Below are 7,925 nucleotides of genomic sequence, written 5' to 3' on the forward strand. Positions count from 1 at the left end.
TCCGGAGAGATGCGGGGCTGCTGCTCCGGAGCCTTTTGTTCCTCGCTACCCGAGTTTTTGATCTGGAAAAGAGAAGCAGCGAGCATCAATTTCTAGAGACTAGCCACCGGACGCTTTGTTTGCAAAAACGTACCTTTCTCGCTCCAACAGCGCCTTTGATAGAACCTATCCAACGAAAGAGCGCTCGGTTTAAGACCTTCGAGCTACCACGAGGAAAAAAAAGAGTTTGTCCTCTTACCTCGAGAGGACGAAGAATGCGAACGATGGCTGTAAGACTTGGCACCGCCGTTTGGAGGTGACACCTCTGGAACCTCGCGGATCTCCATTCACCAGTAGCGCTCCTCATCTCTTGGCGAGCGACAAGATCAAGAGCTCCTCAGATCCAATTCCAACCATCTATCTGGATTGGAATTATCCAGCGCTAGCTAGAGGAGCTAAGCCACTACCACACAAAGGGGAAAGAAAGATGGAGAAAGGTCTCTCTTTTCTCCTCTCGGCTCTTCTCTCATCCTGGCCAGTCGCTGTCCACTTATCCTTGACTTTGGTTGATCAGATATGATCATCTCCCCCTAGGCATGAGAAACCAATCCTTTTTACTCTCTGGCTCGCAAATCCCACCCAGTAGAGCAGCACGACAAATCCAGTGACCCAATTGCTTGCTCGATCGGCCCAGCCCGGCAAGAATGTGTCCTGCGCGCGCCAGCGAATGCCCACGAAACAAAAAGCTGCAAGAGAGAAAAGAGGGAAGAAGAGAGAGAGAGAGAGAGAGAGAGAGAGGGGTCTCGGCGCGCAGAAGAAAGAAAGCAATCCAATTTCTGGACGCGCGCTTTCCAGCCTGACCGGACAGAGGAGTTGCTACTCTCTTGCTGCCTGGGGGGATTTGGACACTCCCCACACGCAAAGATCACAAATGCCCCCACGAAGAAAATGATCGTCGTTTGCGCGTTAAGAGAGATTTGGAGAGTGTGATAGTGACCAACTTTGGTCGTAAAAGAGAGCAAAGTAAAAGAGCGACCTTTGCTTTGCTTTGTTGCTTTGGATGGTGATGTGATCAATGACAGAATAAGAGAAATTGTTGCCTTTATGCCTGTGATCTTTTTCTTTTCTCCCTTTAAGACTTTAACGCTTGAGAGATCTAAACGAAGAACATGATCCTAGATCTAGCTGGTTATTAAAATTCCGAAATGTTTTTCCTTCTCCCCTCCAGAAAAAGAGAAAGAAATTTGCTTTGCTTTCATGTCTGCTGGCGAGCAGGCGCCATAAGCTGCGGCATTAATGAAGAGCTTCTTTTGTGATAACCAAGAACAGCTAGCTAGCACAGGCACACACTCTACTGTGCTTTGATTGTGGTGGTGGTAACCTTCCTAATCGATGTAATGCGCGATTCACTTCACGATGTAAGAGACGAGCACGAACGAAGGAACACGAGAAAGAAGCTGGACGATGATGTTTGCCTGCGTTGGTTCTTAAAAATCTGGAAAAGCGCTGGGCTTGTCTTCACCTCATTGGATTTTCCACTGTCGATGTCTCAAACAAATGCTTTGCTTATGCCTGAAAGTGACACAAGCCACCTATGAGCAAACTTCCCAAGAGCAGGAAACCAACAAACCTTCGCTGTGGATCCATTTCCATTTTATTCGAACACCTTGAAGCTCGAAAGGAAAACCCCAAGCCCCAACACTACTAGTCTAGAATCCAAGGATCTTTCCACTTGGAAAGTAGCACACACTGCTTTGCCAAAAGGTAGGATGGTTTGCATTGAATGGATGTGAGTATATAAACACAAGGAAGGGTTGCGACCCTTGAGTTGAGGATCAGTGATGTGTCCAAAAGAGGCATCCCTTGGAACCTTGTGTCAACAAAGTAAGGGATGTGACTTATGGATCACTGAGGTGGCGGAGACTCAGTGACCCTTGGTGGAGATTGATGAAGTGTCGAAGGGGTGCCACCTAAGGATGGTCTAAACCCAAGGTTTAGCCCTAACCCAAGGATTAGTACTAACCTTAAGCCCAAACTCACCACTTAGGCTCAACCTTAGCCCAAGCTAAGTATTTAGGCCATTTTTGGGGTGCGACATCACCCCCCCTCCAATAGTGCTACATCCCGGAGCACTCTCCTCCTCACTCCCTTGAGATGGATAAAATGTCTCCGGCGGGTAGTACTTCCGTAGGCGAGACCCGTTCACGCGAGTAGAAAGAGAAGTTCCTTCCATATCCTTGAGTTGCACCGAGCCGTTTGGAAACACAGCTTCCACTCGATATGGTCCAATCCAGCGAACTCGAAGTTTGCCAGGTCGCTTCCAATACTTACTCTCGTAGAGAAGTACTAGGTCACCCTCGTTGAAGAGCTTGAGACGAAGGAATCGGTCATACCATGCCTTCCTTCTTTTCTGGATAGCTTCCCGTTCTTCTTTGGCACCACCACAATGGGAGAGACCCACTCGCTCCCCTCCACCTCCTCAATGAAGCCGGCAGCTTGAAGTTTGTCGATGTCCTCCTTCACTACCTTTGCATAGCGCGGGTTGAGGCGGTAGGCTCGCTGGCGACGAGGAATAGCACCGTCAACCAGGCAAATTCGATGTTGAGCGATTTCGGAATCCACGCCTTTCAGCTCGTCGTAGCTCCACGCAAAGATGTCGCGGAACTCGAGGAAGAGCTGATGGAAGAGTTCTCTGGCATCTGGTGAAAGCTGAGCTCCCACCTGCAGTTCCCTCCTCTCAGAATTTCCATTGAACTCAACGAGAAGGGGAACACAGAGTGGGGAAGTGAGGAAATCAGGTTCAGAAGGAGAGGAGTTCACCTCTATCCCAGCTGGAACCTCTCTGATCTTCAACTCGGCTTCACGACTGTGGAAAAAACGAGCTGGAAAGTTGTCGAGTTCAGGGTCGTACTCCACCGACTGGAGTCTTGAAACCTCCACAGCGTTGCACTCCACAACGAGAGGCACATCCTCCACCAGGTCCTCAACTTTCTGGAGCAACTCCTGACCGAGAAACAGATGTTCCTCGGCTTCCTCCAGCTTGTCCAGTTGCAGCACCAGGAACCGGGTGGTGACCAGAAACTCTCCCACGATCAGAGCAACTGTAGGGATAAATCCACGAACCTGGTGGTAAACTCCAGGAAGTATCTCCAACATCAGGCCTGGAAAGCCGAACTCCTGCACATCATACTCCTCGGCCACCGCAGCAGTCATGAAGCAGGTCTGCACCTCATGTAAAACCTGAGCTCGGAGGGTCCCCACATCCACCAAGCGAACGTCCACCACTTGAGCCGAAGGCAATGTGATCACTTGGAGCATGTAGCAAGGGGGATCAAGCTCTCCTCTTCGAAAAAGGTACAGCCTGCCCCGCTGTCCGAATTCATCTGTTGTGACCACAGTCTCGTGCAAGTAGTTCATCTCAGCATTAGTAGTCCTCAGCCAATCTGATCCAAGGACAACAGCAATGTCTCCTGGTCGCTTAATCACCAACAGGTTCACGATGAAGCGTTGGTTGCCGAGGAAGAGAAAAACATCCTCCACCTTGCCGTAAATGGGAAAAACGTCCCCATCAGCACATACGGCCACTTGGTCCTGCTCAGTGATGGTGATCCGCAGCCGAGCTGCTACAGCAAAGTCAATGGTGATGAAGCTCTGCAGCGCTCCAGGATCCACCAACGTCAAACAATCGAGGCCCTTCACATACCCCATGGTAAACAGTGAAGCATCCAGCGCAGGATCTCCCCGAACGTTAGGAGGAAAAGGAAGTATCTCCGCTTGGATCATAAGGAAAGGAACCTGGGAAGAAGCTCCCAGCCGCTGAAGAAGATCTTGACTGCTCACCGTTGAGTGGTGATCGGATATGACCAGCTGCAGCTCTTCATCAGCTCCATTCTCAGAAACGTTCTCCTCAGCCACGAGCTGCTGGAGCTCCACACCGGGCATCTCCTCTTCCGACACCTCCTCTTGAAACACATCCTCCTCAGTGGATTCAGATGTAGTATCGGAGTCTCCATCTTCTGGTTCCACAGCTACTGGTTTTTCCCGCTTATATCCCGGCCTGACATGCACTTGGATTGGAATTCGGAAGTTCCCATCCCCGATGGTCAGCACCCCCGTTCCCCAGTTATGCTCAGCTGATGCTTGAAGCAGCCAGGGCCGGCCCAGCAACAACGGGTAGTTGAGACCTGCTCCCTCCTTCATTTTGAGGACCACGAAATCAATGAAGAAGTTTACTCCTGCGATCCAGGTTTTCACACCCGAAACAAGTCCCACGGGCTGAACTCTCCGTTGATCGGCCATCCGGACAGCAAAATGAACTGGCACAGGCGTGGAAGCTCAAACCTTCTCCACGTTTCCAGCGGCATGATGTTTACACCGCTTCCTCCATCGAGCGTGCAACCACGTATGAGTTCCCCCTGAATCTCCACATCCACGCAAGGAGAACTCATATCCGCTATGACAGGCCAGGCAGAGTTCACCACCGCCTCTTTGTGTGCCTGCATGGCTGTGGAAATAGCCTTCCTCAAACCCGGTGCCAAAGCTAGAAGCTGAGCAAAACTGATACTCGGCTTCTGATTCTTTAAATCAGCGAGAACGTCGTACGGTGGGGGCTGCAAGTTCGGCACACGCTTGTATCTGCGCCCCTTCTTCCTTGATAGCCCGGCCTCGGGATCTCTCACGCCTTCCTCAGCACTTGCCTTGCCACACTCCATCCTTCGCTCACCAGTCGCTTGCTGCAGATGCCCTGTTTGTGAGCCGATGGCACTCTTTAGCGCCGTTCCACCAAGTGCCGTGGCGCTTCCTTCCAGGGCCTTGGCGGATGAACCCGCATCCGCTGCCGCCTTTACCTCCGCGCCCCTTCGCTGCTCGGCCACCACATCCCTAATTCCAAAATTAGGGTTCCTGAGTAATTCTGAATTCTTCGCGTGTGCTGGCGGCGTTGATTCGAATGCACGGTGCAGCGCTGGTTTGTTCTCCATTCCCACTTCCTGCTCCTTGAGGCGCCTCCGGAACCTGCGTACAATCGCCTCTGGATCATCCACGTACTCCCCTGGAGCACAAGATTGAACGCCTCCTGCATTCTGCTGCTGCTGCACTACTTGTGAGCGTGTGGCCACGTTCAGGCAAGGGCGATCGGCTTCCATCTCCCCAGCTCCAAGGTGAATTCCTCCCGATTGCTCCATACTTTGTTTTCCCCTTAATTCAAAATTCGATTTTTGAAAATTAGGGCTCCCGCCAATCTGGGCATTCCCTGTGATGGTTGTAACTCGGCTGCTATCCCCTCGTCGAAGCTGGTGCTGATTCTTTTGCTGCTGCAGCTGCCTGTATTCCTCCTCTGGTTCAACATCAGTGTAGACATCTGCTGCATATCTTCCCTCAGCTGTTTGTTGTGCGTTGAACACGCTTGGCTGCAGCATTTGCCCAGTGGGATCAATTGCATAAGCTTGGGCATTTGCTGTGTAGTGCTCATTCCAGCTGATCGGCTGAACGAAAACAGCCTGAGAGTCAACCACGTTCTTGGCTCTGGTTTTCTGAAGCTTGTGAGGGCAGTTTGCTTGCTCGTGAAGCCCCTGAGTTTGGCAAATGCCACAAATTGGTTGATAACCAATTTGCTTTCGCGGATGCGGGCAATTTGGAGAAATATGGCCCACTTCTCCACAGTTGTAGCATGTCACAGGACCTCTCCTTGGTGGTGCTCGACCCCTTCCTCCTCCTGTAACCCCCGCAGCATAAACTGGGACCATCTCACCCGTATAAACTGGAGCATAAGTAACCGGTGGAGAGTACGGTTGAGGAAGCATGTGGAGTTGTTGCTGCTGAGGCATTCCTCCTGGTGTAGCATGGATGTAAGCTGCTTGAACCTGATTCCCCGGCTTATAGTGGCAATCTTCTGATCTATGATTCGCTCGCTTGCAATGCTTGCAACGAGGTATAGCATCTTGCGGGCATTCGTTGGGATAATGCCCGTAACTTCGGCAACGAACACACCAAATGTTGTCCCTGGTCTTCTGCTGTCGTCATGGGCTTTGGACTCCCTTAATCCAATTGAGCTGGAGGTCCGACATCTTCTGAGTAAGGGTTTCCACCAAACTTTCTTGTGCTTTCTTCACTTCGGCTTGTACTTCAGCTTTCACATCCGGAACCGGTGATTGTTGATAAATGCCATAAGGCATTTGCTGCTGCATCATGGGAGAAGGAACTTGACCAGGTACTGTTGAGTATGCCATCTTCGTATAGTCCATAGTTCCCATTCCCGCAGGTGCAACTCCTCCGTGGAGTCCACTTGTTGAATACATGGCTGGATTCGTTGTAGCCATGTTGGCCATAGGATTGGCCGATGAACTCCCCGAGCTCATCATTTGACGATTCACTCCAAGATGGGCTTGTTCCCAATTCCCAGCAAAAGCTATTGCGGTATTCAAGTCCGCTGGGCTTTGGCACTTCACGTGAATCTTCAAAGGGAGGGGAAGACCTCCCACAAAGTATCTCACTTGCTCTTCTGCCGTAGGTTGTGGAGTTCTCTTGAGCAAGAGACCTTTGAATCGCAAGGTATAACTTTGTAAGCTCTCTCCGGGCAACATTTGGAAATCATAGAGGCTATCCATGATCCATTGATTGAATCCAACAGGTCGAAACGCTGTTAGGAACGCTGCTCGCAACGCTACCCAATCAGCTCCTGCCGGAATAGTGGTCATCCACTCCGCCGCCACTCCAAGAAGGGTAGCAGGAAATAGCTTCCTCCTTTCCACGGCTCCAGCTTCATCATTTGCTGTAGTGGTGTTCTCAAATGCCATCACGTGAGCGTCTGGATCTCCAACTCCCGTGAAGGTAGAGTATTTCATCTTTGTTGTCGCGGTTGCCATTGCTTGTGGTGGTTGTTGTTGTTGTTGCTGACCTTGTCCTTGTGCTTGTGGTGGTGATGGTGGTGGTGTAGGAGGTGATATCACAACCTCCTCTTGCTCTTCTTCTTCTTCTTCTTGTTCTTCTCTAGATGATCCAACCGGAGATGTCTCTCGGCTTGGTCTTGGGCTTGTCTCCGGAGTGGGTGTAGGGCCTTGTCTCCTACGATACCTCTCCTCCCGGAATAACCTTTGTGCTTCTCTTCTCTCGGCTTCTTGTTGTCTCTCCTCAAGCAATTTCTGGTACTCGTACTGCGAACGGCGCATACACACCCCTCCTTTAGTGAAGTCGCCGAGCTGTGTTCGGCTACCGAGCTGTCTTCGGATTCTTCACTCCATCGGCAGAGCAGCAATGTGCATACTTTCCCGGGCAGTGCACCAGAAATGAAGCTCGAAAGGAAAACCCCAAGCCCCAACACTACTAGTCTAGAATCCAAGGATCTTTCCACTTGGAAAGTAGCACACACTGCTTTGCCAAAAGGTAGGATGGTTTGCATTGAATGGATGTGAGTATATAAACACAAGGAAGGGTTGAGTTGAGGATCAGTGATGTGTCCAAAGGAGGCATCCCTTGGAACCTTGTGTCAACAAAGTAAGGGATGTGACTTATGGATCACTGAGGTGGCGGAGACTCAGTGACCCTTGGTGGAGATTGATGAAGTGTCGAAGGGGTGCCACCTAAGGATGGTCTAAACCCAAGGTTTAGCCCTAACCCAAGGATTAGTACTAACCTTAAGCCCAAACTCACCACTTAGGCTCAACCTTAGCCCAAGCTAAGTATTTAGGCCATTTTTGGGGTGCGACACACCTGCCGAAACACCAGCCGGGATTCAGGAAAGAAAGGAAAACAATAGAGTATCACCACCTTTTGGCATTCCTGCCAAGCTATTTCGTGTCGAGCATCGCTGGTCCGAGCCTCACGGAATTGACGTAGTTCACTGGACTGTGAGCAGAAACGCCGGGGAAGAACAGACCAACGAGCCGCAGCACCGTCGACGAGCTGGACTCCCGATAGTTGTCACCATACCGGAAGTGGAGAACAAAGCT

General features: G+C 50.9%; 2 long non-coding RNA genes across 2 annotated transcripts; both read right to left on the bottom strand.

Annotated features, from left to right (window-relative positions):
* Window position 1: 1 nt before the first annotated feature.
* Window positions 2-995, bottom strand: LOC112343980. Its single transcript, XR_002991503.1, has 3 exons — window positions 239-995; window positions 134-165; window positions 2-62 (listed from the first exon to the last, which is right to left on the bottom strand). It is a non-coding gene; the product is annotated as an uncharacterized LOC112343980 (long non-coding RNA).
* A 162-nt stretch (window positions 996-1,157) lies between these two features.
* LOC112343981 lies at window positions 1,158-7,917 on the bottom strand. Its single transcript, XR_002991504.1, has 3 exons — window positions 7,744-7,917; window positions 1,610-1,645; window positions 1,158-1,551 (listed from the first exon to the last, which is right to left on the bottom strand). It is a non-coding gene; the product is annotated as an uncharacterized LOC112343981 (long non-coding RNA).
* Window positions 7,918-7,925: the final 8 nt, after the last annotated feature.

Source organism: Selaginella moellendorffii, unplaced genomic scaffold, assembly GCF_000143415.4.
Source record: "Selaginella moellendorffii unplaced genomic scaffold, v1.0 SELMOscaffold_391, whole genome shotgun sequence".
Lineage (NCBI taxonomy): Eukaryota > Viridiplantae > Streptophyta > Lycopodiopsida > Selaginellales > Selaginellaceae > Selaginella > Selaginella moellendorffii.